At 46.0% G+C, this 17023-nt stretch overlaps 1 pseudogene; it reads left to right on the top strand.

The window, feature by feature from the left end:
• The first annotated feature begins 1703 nt into the window (after nucleotides 1-1703).
• LOC143533641 (pectinesterase-like) lies at nucleotides 1704-16753 on the top strand (annotated as a pseudogene).
• The last annotated feature ends 270 nt before the right edge of the window (nucleotides 16754-17023 follow it).

Raw genomic sequence — 17023 nt, 5'->3', positions numbered from 1 at the left:
GGGACTTAATACACATATTTATGAGGCTATTTAAGGTGACTAGTCAAGATGGGTTAGATACTTTCTAACAATTGTGGATGACTTCTTTAGGGCATTTTGGTTATACCTTTTAAGATCAAAAGATGAAACTTTCTATTCAATTGTCTATATTTTAATCTCAATATTATTGCAGTACTAGCTAGCGAGTTGCCCCCTTTTGGCTATTTTGGTAATTAAAGTGTATATGAGAGCATCATCAGTGTCAAACAGCTGTTTTTTTTCAAACCACCAACTTAGTATGTTACATCATCAGATTTTAAACCAACCAACCAACAAAAACCTTTATTTCTCCTCCAGTGGTTATTATCCGTTTTTGTTTCAAACCGTCACCTCATCACCTATTTTTTCCTTTATTAACCCTCTTTTGGTTATGTTATCTACAAAGGGTACAAAGCACAATAGATCGCAAAATATAATATAATGCCGAACAAAATATAACACAACAATGAGTAATATAACACACATCGTAGAACAAAAAAACACAATGTAAAAAAACACACAATAACGAAAATAAACAACAAAAAAAAACTCAATTATTAATAAAAAGAGACAATGATATGAAAAAAAAAACTAAAATTTACAAGCTAAAAATCGAAAAGCGAAAACCAAAAATCTAACATCGTAGAGTTCGACAAGATAGTTCTACTGGCACTAGTTTGAGTTCAATCGGAGTCCATTTGATACCCTTTCTAGTTTCTACGACTTCTCATTTTTAGAAGACTATGCATTTTAACTAAACCCTCTTTTATTATTAACTAGTGTTTTACCCGATGCGTTGCACCGGGACAAGTCGATGAAATCTGGGCAACGGTAAAACTCAAGCGTTGTCGGTCACAAGTGTTGAGGTGATACCATAACTAAAACAAAACAAAACAAAATATAAAATTGACATTCGATCGGATTGCAACTAAAACAAGCCAAAAAGACCAAATAAAGTGCCACAAAGTGGCACAATCAGGACTTCATCAAAACAAAATCGAAAAAAAATCAAAATTGAAGTGGCTACAGGATTGGTGCCACGTGAATCAATCAAGATCCAACGACACCAAACTCCTTATTTAATAATAATAATAATAATAATAATAATCATAATAATAATAATCATAATAATAATTTGAATATGGCCCATCTCAAGTGTTTGTTGTTTGTGTTTACAAACTTTTACAAGAACTTGATACTACTCCAATGGGGGAGTGGTTTGTAAGGAGTGTTTGTAAATTCAAACATGTGCCACATCACTCATTGAAGATGCTCATGATTATTTTTATTGATTAAAAGCAGAAGCACGATGATTTTAGATAAATCAATAATAAAGAAATACTCCTTCCGTCCCATTATAAGTGTCATAGTTTGAATTTTCAAGTATTTCTTTTGTAACATTGACCGTAAATATTTTTGTTCGTGTCATATAATACTTGATGAAAATTATATCAATGTAAAATATATTTAAAACTCAATCATTCATATATTTTACATCAAGTATTATATAACACAAACAAAAATATTATCAGTCAAAGTTAAACAAAAAATATTTGAAAAATTAAATTAGGACACTTACAATGGGACGGAGAGAGTAATATATAATGACACAAGTTTAATAAATAGGATTATAGGAAGTAGTGGAAGGTTCATGGCCAGTGGGCCATATATATAATCATCAACACCACACTACATTTATCAAATCCTGAATCAAACATCTTCATTGTCGCCGGATCAATCATCAATGTTCAACTTTCGTCTAATCCTTTTAGCATTATTACTGCTAACTTCCGTAGTCCATGGAACCACACTACCATCCTTAATCAAATCAACATGTTCCACCACCTTATACCCACAACTTTGCTATACCACCCTCTCCACCACCACACTTTCCTCCAATTCAACTAAAAAAGACTTGATCCAACTCACCATCAATAAAACTAAACACACCATCCAAACCAATCTCCAAACCATAAGCCACCTACTCACAGCCGATGCCACTCTCACTAAACGCACCAAAATGGCTCTCGGTACCTGCCTAGAGCTAGGATCCGAAACCATAAGACGAATCGACATGGTGATCCAAGGCCTCAAGGCGTATCCAAACAAGAAACCTCTTCACCAACATGCTAACGATCTTAAAACCTTCATGAGTACCACTATCACCAACGAGGAAACTTGTTTGGACAGCTTATCGCACGAGACACCCTCCAAGCTGTTGTGCAAGTTAGTTATTAAGAATCAGGACAATGGAGGAAAGATGTGTAGCAATGTACTAGCTATGATTAAGAACATGACGGACTCGGATATGGCAGACCAGCAGGCAGAGTCCAACATAAAAATGTTTGATGAGGAGACGTGGCCAGAGTGGTTGTCTGCTGGAGACAGGAAATTGTTGGAGTTGGGGACAGAAATGCCAGATGTAATTGTGGCGGCTGATGGTAGTGAAGACTATACGACTGTAGCGGCTGCTGTGGCGGATGCGCCGTTGAGAAGTGGAACAAGGTATGTGATAAAAATAAAGGCGGGTGTGTATAGGGAGAATGTGAACATTCCAAGCAGCAAAACAAACTTGATGTTTATCGGGGACGGAAGGAAGAACACGATTATTACCGCAAACGAGAGTGTTGCAGGCGGTAACGATACCTTCAACTCAGCTACCGTAGGTCAGTAATGTGTTCATTTGCAAAAAAATTATAAATAAAAACATAATCCTCTAGCTTAGGACCATTTTCATTTTAAACGTAACCAAACTAAATTGACTCAATCACTGGCCTTGATTACGAGAAAACCAAACCTATTGCAAGGTGTGGAATCTTTGTGCTTCAAATTAAAAAACTTTTGCCAGGTACCTGTCAAATATTTACATATACAAAGAAGGAACGTGACAATAAAAACATTATTATATTATATTAATTAATATGTATTAACAATGTATCAAGTAGATCAAAAAGAGAATCGATATGTATAATATTACTATGCGATCTCTATCATCAATTATTTTTAGTTTCAGATATTGGTTAAATGTTATTAATATATAAGATTATCATGGAAAAAACTATTAACTGTTTCTCTTTAATAAATATAAGTTCAAATCATTATATGTGTTTGTGCGTGTTGCAATCTTAATAGCGTATCAATCATTCTGTATGAACATGTGATCATGATCGATGTAGCTGCGGTGGGTGATGGATTCTTGGCACGGGACATCACATTTCAAAATGCAGCAGGGCCGTCAGGACACCAAGCGGTGGCACTGCGTGTTGGATCCGATTTCTCAGCATTCTATAGATGTGGTATGCTAGCCTACCAAGACACCCTTTACGTTCACTCCAATCGCCAGTTTTACTACGACTGCATGGTGGTTGGCACGGTCGACTTCATTTTTGGCAATGCACAAGTTGTTTTCCAAGAGTGTGACATTCAAGCCCGTCGCCCGAACCCCAAGCAAAAGAATATGGTCACAGCTCAAGGGCGAACTGATCCTAACCAAAACACGGGCATTGTTATTCAAAAGTGAAGAGGTATGTACCCACCTCAACACCGAGTAAGGCGGGTCAACCCACAAGATAAAGACATTATGAAGGCACAAAGCCAAAACCTATGCGCATGGCGCATACAAAACATGCTCAGGCATCATATGCCCAGGCACACATATGCTCGCGCATCACATATGCGAGCGGCGCATCAGCGCGCGGCGCATATCACATGCCCGTGCATATCACATCTGCCCAGGCACACATATGCTCGCGCATCACATATGCGCGCAGCGCATCAGCGCGCGGCGCATATCACATGCTCGTGCATATCACATCTGCGCATGAAATATCTGCGCGTGAGAATAAAGAGAAGACCTCGCGCATCCTCAGGGTGGGCGCATATCATACGTGCACATAATCAACCTCGTCCTTATCCAAATCAGGATTAGGGCAACCTTGAGTGTGCACATCAGACAACCTTCCAGAAGGCATCTTTTTAAGGAGTAAGAATATGCTGATGTTGACAGCTGCCAAATGAAAGGTCGACAACTCAGCATGACACATGTGTTACCACGTGATTACAACCAACGAGAAAGCGCCAGGTGTCCCAGAGGACACGTGGCGCAGTGCGATTGGAGGAGGCCAACGAGGTTGAGCCCAATCAGTGGAAATCCTAGCATTATAAATACAGCATCAACTCCACTTTGATGACACATTCATACTCAATCATTGACAGTTACAGGCAGTGATATCACATTCAATCATATTGAATTACATTCACTCACAATCAGTTACATACAATCACACAGTCTCACAATCAGAGGGTATTCAGCTATTAAGCAATACTCTTGAGACTCCCTTACACACATTATCATCTTCTCCACAATATACTGATTCTCACGCCGGAGGGTTACCCCAAAGAGGACCCCTCTGTCCCTTTCTGAGGGGTAAGTAACGGCGCTGTTCATTTTGTAGGTGGAAGAGCACGGATCCAGAAGAACCATCGGTGAAATAGTATAATCACACCCGAGGAAAGTAGATCTGCTACCAGTGAGTAGATCCACGTTTCTTCACACCCGAGGAAAGTAGATCTGCTACCAGTGAGTAGATCCACGTTTCTTCATTGGCGCCATCCACTGTTACAAACGGCAATCAGATCTCATCAGATCTATAAAAAAAAAAAAATCAATCACCATGGTTTCTGGCGTTCGTAACGTTGATCAAGCTCTGGAGGATATTGAACGTGAGGGTGTTAACGACGGACAACAGGTTCTGAGGGTTCCGCGTGATTCTACGCGTACCACCAGCAACCGTCCCTTCGTCACAACCCCTCACGGCCAGACTGAAACTCCTCCAGACGATCTCACGTTACAAAATATGGCCGGCGCGAAACTGAAAGGACCAATGGGTCCAGAAGAAGAAACAAATGATCCCAATGAATGGCTCATAAACGAGCAGCGGCGTCTGATGGAAAAGTACAATGAAATGGTCAAGCAGAAGAAGCTAGCCGACCAAACACAAAGGCAAGCTTTTGATAAGCAGACTACAAAAAGACCGCGCGCGCCGGAAGAAGGACATTCTGTTCACACTGCACACACTGAGTTCAGTGATGAAGAAGTGCATAGCATGAGGAAGACACGGGATACTCATGCAGGAGGCTCACAGCTCCGCGCGCCTGTGAACATGGCGCCTGGAGCCAGAGCAGATCTGGATCTGCACATGCCGTACAGCCCACCGGTCAGAGGGCAAGTGGACGTAACCACGCCCTACAGACCAGCCATCCTGGTAAAACACTCAAAGTTTACTGCGCGCATCGCGCAGGCTCCCATCCAGCACAAGACCAAGATGCCAAGTGGTCTGGGCAAATATGATGGCACAACAGATCCAGATGACTTTTTACAAGGTTTCTATAACACGGGAAACCTAGAGAGCTGGACGATGCCAACATGGTGTCATATGTTTGCTCGCTGCCTCACGGGCGCAGCGCGGGTATGGTTCGAGAGCTTGCCGACAGGGCAAATTGATGGGTTCGAGGAACTATTAGAAAAGTTCCAAGCCCACTTCGTACAGCAGCGCAGGCACACGCGCGATCCTGATGACATCATGCACTGCGTACGCAGGAATGATGAGACGATTGAAGATTACATCACTCGGTTCAATCAGGAGTCTTTGGCAATCGGAGGTATAACCGAGCAACTCCTGCGCGTGGCCTTTATACAAGGCGCGCGCAGTGATCAATTACGAAGAGCTCTCGTGAGCAAAGATGGCATGCCCACCACGTGGGCCAAGTTAATGGAGGCATCGCGAGTTTTCGCGAGAAATGAAAAACAGATTGCCCAAGATAGGGCAAGAGAAAGAGCGCATCAGGCTGAATCACTGCGCAGCAAAGAGAAGAGGGCCAAACAGAACTCTGTATGGTCCAGGTTGCAGCCAACAAGTTTTTCTTCCGCGGAAAAACAAGCGCAACCAAGCTCACCCCAGCCCCAAAAAGATGTTCGTAATCGCGGGGAGGGTGACAAGAGGGAGGGCGGCAGAGATCCTAGCAGACCTCTGCCAAGAATATGGACACCCCTCACTAAAACACCTTCACAGGTGTTAAGTACTGAGAATGTCCAATTCAAGCCCCCCAAGCAACTACACTACAAGGGACCGCAAAACAGTGGCAAATATTGTGAATTTCACAGGTCCCCGGGCCACAACACCGACGCATGCCATCATTTAAAGGATGCGATCGAGAAGGATGTAAAGTCAGGCAGGCTGGCTCACTTGGTGAAAAACCAAAGAATAGAAGATGAGCAACCGGAAGGAGCCTCTGCCAGCAAGAAATACAAAAGAATCTGTGTGGCTGAGGGGGGACGACAAGGGCAGACGTCAAAAAAGAGAAGCGAGCAAATCCACGGGGATTGGCGCGAGCAGCAAGTCATCTTCCCAAGAATCAGGGGAGGCCCTTCAATAAGCAGTCCTCTCGTCATCACCACACACATTGCTCATTACGAAGTGTCAAAAGTCCTGGTGGACACTGGAAGCGAATCTGACATTATGTATGAGCAATGTTTCAGAAAGTTAGACCCGGCAGACCAAGCGCGGCTCGAAATTGTGAACGCACCAATCTGTGGTGTTTCAAATGAAATCATCCATCCCCTAGGCCAGATTCAGTTTGAATTAACTATGGGGGATGATGAGCACAAGCGAGCCGAAGTTGTCAACTTCTTGGTCTTGCCCACCACGTCATGCCACAATATGATCCTGGGTAGGGGAACGATTGCTCAATTTAATGCTGTACCGTCGCCAGCGCACGGCGCATTGGGGTTCCCTACACAAACAGGCGTAACATTTGTTTACCGCGATCATTTGTGCGCAGTGACAAGTACGCCGCGGGAAGGGAGAATGAAACTTCCAATGGCGGACAATGCGCCAGAGAAGTGGATTTTAAACCCAAAATTCCCAGAGCAAACGGTCACAATTGGCGCTACCATTTCAGACGAAACGAGATTGAGAATGAAAAGGTTGCTCACAAAATACACGTCGGTTTTCGCGTGGCAGCACTCCGATATGACGGGGGTCCCGCGAAACCTGGCGCAACATTCTCTTAACACGTTCAAGTCGGTGGAGCCAATTGCTCAGAAAAAGAGAATCATGGGGGATGAAAAGGCGAAGGCCATGAATGAGCAAGTGGAGGACCTGTTGCGCGCAAACATCATCCGCCCGATCCGATACCAGACGTGGGTAGCCAATCCTGTGATGGTAAAGAAAAGCAACGGGTCATGGAGGATGTGTATTGACTTCAAGGACCTCAACAAAGCATGTCCGAAAGACTGTTACCCCCTCCCAAACATCGACGCAAAGGTGGACTCCGTGGCGCCATTCAAGTTCAAATGTTTCCTGGATGCCTACAAAGGCTATCACCAGATTCAAATGGCACCACAAGACGAAGACAAGACGGCCTTCAGGACCGACAAGGGTGTTTTTTGTTACACGAAAATGCCCTTTGGTCTAAAAAATGCGGGCGCCACCTATCAGAGACTTATGGATTCGGTTTTCAGTGAACAGATCGGAAGAAATCTAGAAGTCTATGTTGATGATTTGGTGATCAAGAGCAGGGAGGAGAGACAAATGCTCAAAGACATCGAGGAAACTCTTCAGCGCCTAACGGAAGTTAACATGAAGCTGAACCCGAGCAAATGTACTTTCGGCGCGGAAGAGGGGAAATTTCTTGGTGTAATGGTCACTAAGGATGGTTTCAAGGTGAACCCTGAAAAGGTGGAAGCCATCCTTGACATGCCTTCACCATCCACCATGAAAGAGGTTCAGAAGCTGAATGGTAGACTGGTGTCAATCAACAGGTTCCTAGCGAACCACGCCAGCAAATCTACTCCATTCGTTAACACTTTGAGGAACTGCTTGAAGAAGAGCCAATTCAAGTGGACGCCTGAGGCTGAGCAAGCATTCACTGAGATAAAAGAATGTCTCATAAAACTGCCCGCGCTCACAGCTCCACTTCCTGGCGAAACCCTTACATTGTACTTGTCAGCTGGAGATCGCGCCATCGGCGCAGTATTATTGGTGGATCGCAAGGGGATCCAAACGCCAATCTACTATGTGAGTCGGGTGCTCACAGACCCTGAGACGCGCTATTCCATCATGGAAAAGTTAGTTTTGTCACTAACACACGCGTCGCGCAAGCTCCATAGATACTTCAATGGTCATCCTATTGAAGTTCTGACTGGTTAAAACATCCAGCAAGTCTTGCGACGCCCTGCGCTCTCCGGAAGGCTGACAAAGTGGGCGCTGGAATTAGGTGAACACACGATCACCTATAAGCCCCGTCCAGCAATAAAGGGTCAAGTTTTAGCGGATTTCATCACGGAAATCCCAGAGGGAAAGATTGAAGAAGCTCAGCGCGAGGTAGACCCTCCGCGAGCAAATGATGAAGAAGATGTTTGGAGGCTATTCACTGATGGAGCCTCCAACAGCGAAGGGTCCGGCGCAGGCCTCAAACTGGTGGACCCTGATAATCATGAATATACTTATGCTATTAGGTTGGACTTCAAGAGTACCAACAATGAGGCTGAGTATGAAGCCCTGCTGGCTGGTCTGCGCATTGCGCGCAAGTTTGGAGTTAAAAGGCTAGAGGCACATGTTGATTCTTACTTGGTAGCTGCTCAGGTCAACGGCCTATATGACGCCAAGGAGAACACAATGCCTCTATATCTAGAGCAGGCAAAAAAGCTTGTTGAGCAGTTTGACTTCTTCAGAATCATACACATCTCGCGCAGCGAAAATAAGTCCGCGGACGCTTTGAGTAAAATGGCGTCAACTAATTTTGATCACTTTGGCAAAGATGTCAGGGTGGAAGTAATGAGCAGCCCGTCAGTGCAAACGCAATCGGTCCTTGTAATTCATACAACCCCTTCATCCTGGATAACTCCAATAATGGAATTCCTGAAGGAGGGGAAATTACCAGACGATCGCGCACAGGCGAGGAAGATAAGACACAAGGCGCAGAACTATGAACTACTTGAGGGTACATTATATCGACGCTCTTATCTTGGACCGCTCATGAAATGCCTGGATGCTGAAGAAGCAAGCTATGTGATTAGGGAGATTCACGAAGGGATCTGCGGAATACACGCTGGCCCGCGCATGGTGGTTGCCAAGGCAATGAGCGCAGGCTACTATTGGCCAGGCATGTACTTGGATGCGCTAAAAGAAATCCAAAAATGCAAGGCATGTCAGAGCCACGCGCCAAACACCATGCGGCCAAAGAACAACTTGATTCCAGTGACCTCTGCATGGCCTTTCCACAAATGGGCCATTGATATTGTGGGGCCCCTGCCGCAAGCGCAAGGGCGAGTGAAATTTTTGGTAGTGGCAGTAGACTATTTCACAAAATGGGTTGAAGCCAAGCCACTAGCAAAAATCACAGCTGAGGCGATGAGGCAATTTATCTGGAGCCACATCATTTGCCGTTTTGGCCTTCCTATGGAAATTGTGAGCGACAATGGCAAACAATTCACTGACAGGAAGATATCCAGCTGGCTCAAAGAATTGCACATCAAACAAATCTTCACTTCGGTCTACCACCCTCAGGGGAATGGCCAAGTGGAGCGCGCGAATCAAAGTTTGTTAAATGGGCTGAAGAAAAGGTTGGAGGGAGAATCCCATTCTTGGGTCGAAGAGTTACCTAATGTCCTGTGGGCGCACAGGACATTAAGCAAAACTAGCAATGGCGAATCCCCGTTCAGCCTAACCTATGGGACAGAGGCTATGATCCCAGCAGAAATTGGATGCCCATCCCATAGGGTACTCATGATGAGCAAGACTGATAACGAGCGCGAAAGAAGATTGGACCTCAACTTGCTTGAAGGGCGCAGAGAAGCGGCTATCATCAATGAAGCCAAATACAAGAAAAAGCTGGAAAAATATTATAATCAGCGCGTTAAAGAATGCCACTTCAAGAAAAATGATTTTGTCCTTCGAAACAATGAAGCTAGCCGCGCGATACCCCTAGGAAAAATGTCTCCCAATTGGGAGGGACCTTATCAAATTTCAGAAGATTTGGGGAAAGGCGCGTACACTTTAAAAGATTTGAATGGAAAAAAGATACCGCGCGCGTGGAACGCGGCACAGCTTAGAAAATGCTTCATGTAAAAGTTCAAATATGTAATCAAGGCTTTTAAGCCATCATGAATGATGATTCGCGCAATCTTTCAATATTTGTTCTATTACCTTTGCATACATGTTTCACACTTCCTTTATTAATTTGGAGCAATACGACAACACTATATTGACTTCAAAACAAAATAAAACGAAGTAAAACATACATGCGCGAGCCTTAGCTCAAACGCGTTAACGAGTCTTAACTCTAAAACGTCAGGGCCTTAGCCCAAACCTACGAGCCTTAGCTCAAACACGTTAATGAGTCTTAACTCTAAAACGTCAGGGCCTTAGCCCAAAACAAAGAGCCTTAGCTCAAAACACTCACAAACATCCATCTTACATCCCGCGCAGCCTGATCATAAAAATCCTTAAACACAACTAAGGCAAAGTACATGCCATATCATAGTTGTTAAGGTCTCAGGTCGAGGTCGCGCTAGGAATCATAGTGGGTATCTGAGTAACACATGCTGACATGTAATGGCTAAAACTCATACTTCCATATAAAAACCGCGCGACAACGACGCGCGAAAAAGGAATTGTGAAAAGTTATCGCGCATGTCAGCATAAACAAGATACTGCGAAACCACTTACAAAATAGGACTATGGTTAAGTGAATAATTTCCTTACAACCTTGTTCTTATTTTAACGTGCAAGCATATCTTATATCTATACAAGCAAACATGAAGAGATGATTGGAAATGCGCAAGATGTAAAAAAGAGAAAACAAGTTTCATTCCATAGCATTGAAATTTACAAGTATGATGAGTTACAAATTACAAGTATAAAAAAAAAAAATTATAAAATTTGATGAAGGGCTTCTCAAGTCTCCACGTCGACGTCAGCCACTTCATCACCCTTATCATCTCCCGCAGCATCTGGCGCGGCCTGCTCCTCATCTCCGAACTGACCATAGTCAAGTTCTTCCTCCTCATTGGAGTCTTCTATCACGACGGTGTCAGGAGCAGATTCTTTCGCAGCGCCAGAGCCGCTGGCAGGGGCAACATCTCCCGCGCCACCATCATCGCTACCAGCCCTCTCGCATTCATCGAGCAACTGCTTTAGCGCGCCGAGGTCGGGCTGGTCAGCAAGCGCAGCTATCTGCAAAATCATTGGAAAGTATTGAGTACAAAACACTTGGAAAAATTAGTCAAGTAAAGCTCATTAAGGTCAAGGTACCTGCATAAGGATGGGGATGGGAGTATTCATATACTTTTCCCCCACCGCGGCCATGTCCGCGCAGGCCGCGTCGCTCTTGTAAGGGTACTCGGATGGGTTCTTCTTCAACATGCCATATTCATACCCATCCGTAAACCCTTCAGCTCGGCCCACCAAGCGCGCGGCGGCATTGCAGTCCATCACAAGGGCCTGAAACTCGACGGAATATTTCATCGCCAAAGCGCAACGAGTCATGCCCTGAGAAACCAGCCATTGGCGATCCTGCGCGAGGCCAGCAACAGACGTCTCGAGGGCAGGAACCTGGGAGTTTAATAACTCAACAGTTTCCTTGGTCTTTTTTAGCTCCTCCTTATCAGACGCTGCTGCCGCCAAAATTTTTTCTTTCTCCGCCTGCGCAGCACCAAGTGCTTCCTGGCTGGACGCCGCCGTCGCCAAGGCCTCATCTCTATCGGCCTGCGCGGCCGCCAACTCCCTCTTCAGGCGCGCAACCTCGCTCTCCAGTGATGATTTCTCAGTGATACTCTGGACGATAGCTTGGTCACGCGCCTCAGCCTGCTGTTCCAAGACACGCACTCTACGCGCGTACTTGGCAACTTCGGCCTCCGCCACCTGCTGCTTCTCCCGCGCAGCTTGGAGCTCATGCCCGCGCTTAATATAGGCGGTGTTGGCACTTGCTCGGTTTTCGCTGAGCTCCGCCTGGAGTTTCTCAGCTCGTGCGCGAGCATCAGAAAGGTTCCAGGCGGCCACCTTAGCCTCTCGCTGGGCTTCCACAAGAGCATCGCGTACTTTAATACAATCACGACGAAGCTCCTGGGAGGCAGCAAAGAAAGCCGACCCAGCGAAAATATGGTCATTCAGCAAGTCCGCGCGGGTGCGCTCCTCCTGATACCTCCTTTCAGTAGGAGGCACGGCATGAGCCCAGAAGTCCTCGCATACGCCCAAGGATTGGAAGGAGCTGTCTTCATTAATACTCCATCTCGGGAGGTAAACGTGGTCATCTCCCTGCAAAACACAAGAAATGTTCTAAGTCATAAAACATACTTATATGGAGGTACGCGCGGCGGAGCAACAAATTAAAACATACCTGCGGGTGCGCTCCTCCTGATACCTCCTTTCAGTAGGAGGCACGGCATGAGCCCAGAAGTCCTCGCATACGCCCAAGGATTGGAAGGAGCTGTCTTCATTAATACTCCATCTCGGGCGGTAAACGTGGTCATCTCCCTGCAAAACACAAGAAATGTTCTAAGTCATAAAACATACTTATATGGAGGTACGCGCGGCGGAGCAACAAATTAAAACATACCTGCGGGGATGAAGCAGAAAAGTCAGCGCCAGCCCCACCAGAAGTCTGCGCTGCGAACTCTTGTGGCATCGCAGGGCTGGCGCGGTCTCCCAAGGAGTCTTCAGCTTGAGCCCCCTCATCCTCCTCATCTTCTTCAATAGGCCTCTTCTCCTGCGACCGGGAGGGCTCCAAACCAGTCTCGCGGGGAGGGCTGCGTGTAGGAGGAGGCGAGGGAGGTCTCGGCGCCGCCAGTTCGGAGCGCAATACGGTTTCCTGCTCCTTGGTAATCCCAATAAGGGGAGACTCAGCAGCAGGAACAGAACCAGCGGCGCCGGCAACGGCGCCAGGAGTGTCACCAGCAACTTGTGCGCCAGCTACAACTCCTATGAACAAATCAACAAGGAAAAATGGTTTATGACTGAATCCAAAAGGAGAAATTCAGAAGACAAATGTGCAAAACTTACCTTGGCGCAATTCTGTTCGCGAGGCGAACATCGCCATAAAGTTCATTCTACCCTTTTCAGAGGGTAGAACAGGGGACTCCGAAGCAGCCCCCGGCGCAGCCTTAGCACCTTGTGGCGCAGTCGGCTGATCTGCTACCGTCGCCGGTTCTGCAAACATTCAAAGGAGCAAAGGTTTAATAACAATTCAACCAGATGAAGACAAGCAAAGTATACCTGTTGCAGGCGCGGCACTGCTTCTCTCTTCAGCCGCGCGAACGGAGGAGGTGACGCCACCATACCTCAAGTGGACAGGAGGTCTGCCCACTCTCACAGGCAGGGAAGCTAAAGAAACCTTGGTAGTAAACACCTGGGTTTCCTTAGGTCCCATAGTTTGAGCATGGGGATGAGCGACAGGGGTGTCATCTTTCTTTTGTTTCTTACTGGCCCCTGCGCCAGATTTCCCCTTAGCTTTGCGCTTTAGTAGGGGCGCCTCCTCTTCCTCCTCCTCCTCTTCCGCGAGCTCTAGCTCGTAGTTTTCAAGCGCATCTGCAAAACAAGCAACAGAACTGTTAATAAACTTGGGTATTCTAAAGGAATGAGCATAAGTGCGAAGGTTTACCAGGCGCGTCACTGTCAAAGTCAAAATCCAGATCCACTGGGATGAACATGTCATCGAAGCGATCTGGGAAACCAACCTCCCCAGCGCCAAGCGCGACGGAGCCACCCTCCACTTGATCATCATAAGCGGCAAGGATATAATCCTTGGAGACTGCGCAAAAACAAGTCAAGTGATATCAGCAAAAGAATTATGTTCGCGCAGAAAAAATAAATAAAGCAATGAAATAAACTTACACAACCCGTCGACTTGGATAACGGGCTCAAGCGCGCTGTCGGCCCATAGCTTACTCATGCCGACCCCCACCAGCGCCTCCTCGCAAATTTTCTTCGAAGGGAAGGTTCGGCGGTCAGTTTCTTAACCCAGGCGCCAGTTGGGTTCTTGAGGACACCCACATCCGCAGGCGCAGAAGAGATGGAGCGCATGGTCATACGGATGGGTATCACACCAGCCCTAATGTAGAAGAACCTCTCAGACCAGTCATGAAGGCTCTTGAATGAAACAGTGGAGCACTTCACCTTCTGACTGCGAGGAATAAAGGAGAACCAATTGTCTTGGATCTTGGCCTTATAAAAATACTGAAAGCGCCGAGGGGTAGGCTCCTCGCGCTGGGATTTGCACATGAACTCAAAGTGAGTCATGCGCACAAGTCCAAAAGGATGGACTTGGGATATATGAATCCCATAGAACTTCAGCAGTGCACCCACAAACCTTGTTATCGGGAGACGAAGGTTGCAGTGGGTGAAAAAGTGGCTATATAGGGATATATAGCCGGCAGGCGGGTCCGCCGCCGTTTGCCCGGCCCCAGGCAACATGCAGCCAAACAGGGGGAGAAAGCCCTGAGAGGCGATGAGGCTGTCGAGATCGGCCTGCTTCAATTTGCAGGGGATTTCATTCCACCTTTTGGTGGCCTTGGTCCTCCCTACTTCCTCAGATGTGGTCTCAACAACCCTCTTCCCCTTCCCCTTCCCCTTTTGTTTCAATGTCGACATCACCACAGATTTCACACGGCGTCTTCGAGAGGCAATAGAGGTGATTGAGGGCCTAGACGAGTCTGAACTATCAGACATACAACTGCAGCAGCAGATATTCGAAAAATCGAAAAGATGAAAACTCTCAAATCAGAATGTGAAAGGCAGAAACTCGAAAATTAGCAACAATGAAGATGAAGATAAAAAATTTTCCTAAGGGCCTGCTTTTATAGGCCCAGGAGAGAGAAATGTGGCAACTGATCGGATTTCACGCGCCCCCACTCGCAGGTGCAAGCCAACGAGGGCGCGACACGTGTTCCTAACACTGTTGAGGGGACATAAAAATGTAACCGACCTGCCACGGAACAGAGACGCGCCCCCACTCGCAGGTGCTAACCAATGCGAGCGCGACACGTGTTCAAGACAGCTGTGTGAGGGGACATGAGAGGCAACTGTAGCACCTCGAGCACACGAAACGTCTGACATGTTTACGGCGCACGTCACCACCAACTAACCACGTGTTTGGACCCTTCGTTTTCAACCAAATGGATAGAACTTCGCGCAACGATGGAAACAACCAATAAAACGACAAAACCCCCTTTAAAAGACCAAATCAGTAAGTCTAATATCCATCTTACCGCGCTCGCGCGAGATAAGACACACATTAGACTGGGGGGGCTTGAAGAGGTATGTACCCACCTCAACACCGAGCAAGGCGGGTCAACCCACAAGATAAAGACATTATGAAGGCACAAAGCCAAAACCTATGCGCATGGCGCATACAAAACATGCTCAGGCATCATATGCCCAGGCACACATATGCTCGCGCATCACATATGCGCGCGGCGCATATCACATGCCCGTGCATATCACATCTGCCCAGGCACACATATGCTCGCGCATCACATATGCGCGCAGCGCATCAGCGCGCGGCGCATATCACATGCTCGTGCATATCACATCTGCGCATGAAATATCTGCGCGTGAGAATAAAGAGAAGACCTCGCGCATCCTCAGGGTGGGCGCATATCATACGTGCACATAATCAACCTCGTCCTTATCCAAATCAGGATTAGGGCAACCTTGAGTGTGCACATCAGACAACCTTCCAGAAGGCATCTTTTTAAGGAGTAAGAATATGCTGATGTTGACAGCTGCCAAATGAAAGGTCGACAACTCAGCATGACACATGTGTTACCACGTGATTACAACCAACGAGAAAGCGCCAGGTGTCCCAGAGGACACGTGGCGCAGTGCGATTGGAGGAGGCCAACGAGGTTGAGCCCAATCAGTGGAAATCCTAGCATTATAAATACAGCATCAACTCCACTTTGATGACACATTCATACTCAATCATTGACAGTTACAGGCAGTGATATCACATTCAATCATATTGAATTACATTCACTCACAATCAGTTACATACAAACACACAGTCTCACAATCAGAGGGTATTCAGCTATTAAGCAATACTCTTGAGACTCCCTTACACACATTATCATCTTCTCCACAATATACTGATTCTCACGCCGGAGGGTTACCCCAAAGAGGACCCCTCTGTCCCTTTCTGAGGGGTAAGTAACGGCGCTGTTCATTTTGTAGGTGGAAGAGCACGGATCCAGAAGAACCATCGGTGAAATAGTATAATCACACCCGAGGAAAGTAGATCTGCTACCAGTGAGCAGATCCACGTTTCTTCACACCCGAGGAAAGTAGATCTGCTACCAGTGAGTAGATCCACGTTTCTTCAAAAAGTGTAGAATAAATGCAACTTCTGACCTACAACCTGTTCAAGACGATTTTCTAACGTATCTTGGAAGGCCATGGAAGGAGTATTCGAGAACGGTGGTGATGCAATCATCTATCGGTGAAGTGATCGACCCTGCAGGATGGTACCCGTGGGATGGGGAATTTGCGCTTGACACGTTGTATTACCGAGAGTATCAAAATACAGGGCCTGGGGCTGACACGTCAAAGTGAGTGACATGGAAAGGGTGGGGTGTGATTAATAGTACCGCGGAGGCCGAGAGTTTTACTCCTGGAAGCTTCATTGACGGAGGTGTTTGGTTGCAATCTACTGGCTTCCCATTCTCGCTTGGTTTATAATGCTAATGTTGATTGATGCTATAGCATCATGACCTTGTAATAGTACGTAATATTTTTTCTAAAAAGTGCCAATGTCCCATTGAGCTTCATTATGTTATTTAATAATTTTCATGTTTTAAATAATCTAAAAAGAAAAAAAAAACTCAATAATTCATTTAAACGCAAAATTTTGTCTCAATATTTATAAATATATGTTAACATGCAAACATGTTAGTATTAATCTATTTTCAATAGTCAAATCGCACTTGGTTTTGGGGGTCTAGATACATACC

Source organism: Bidens hawaiensis, unplaced genomic scaffold, assembly GCF_021521415.1.
Source record: "Bidens hawaiensis isolate Kalapana, Puna unplaced genomic scaffold, B.hawaiensis_p1.1 tig00009828_1, whole genome shotgun sequence".
Lineage (NCBI taxonomy): Eukaryota > Viridiplantae > Streptophyta > Magnoliopsida > Asterales > Asteraceae > Bidens > Bidens hawaiensis.
This window is presented reverse-complemented; position numbering and strand designations above follow the sequence as displayed.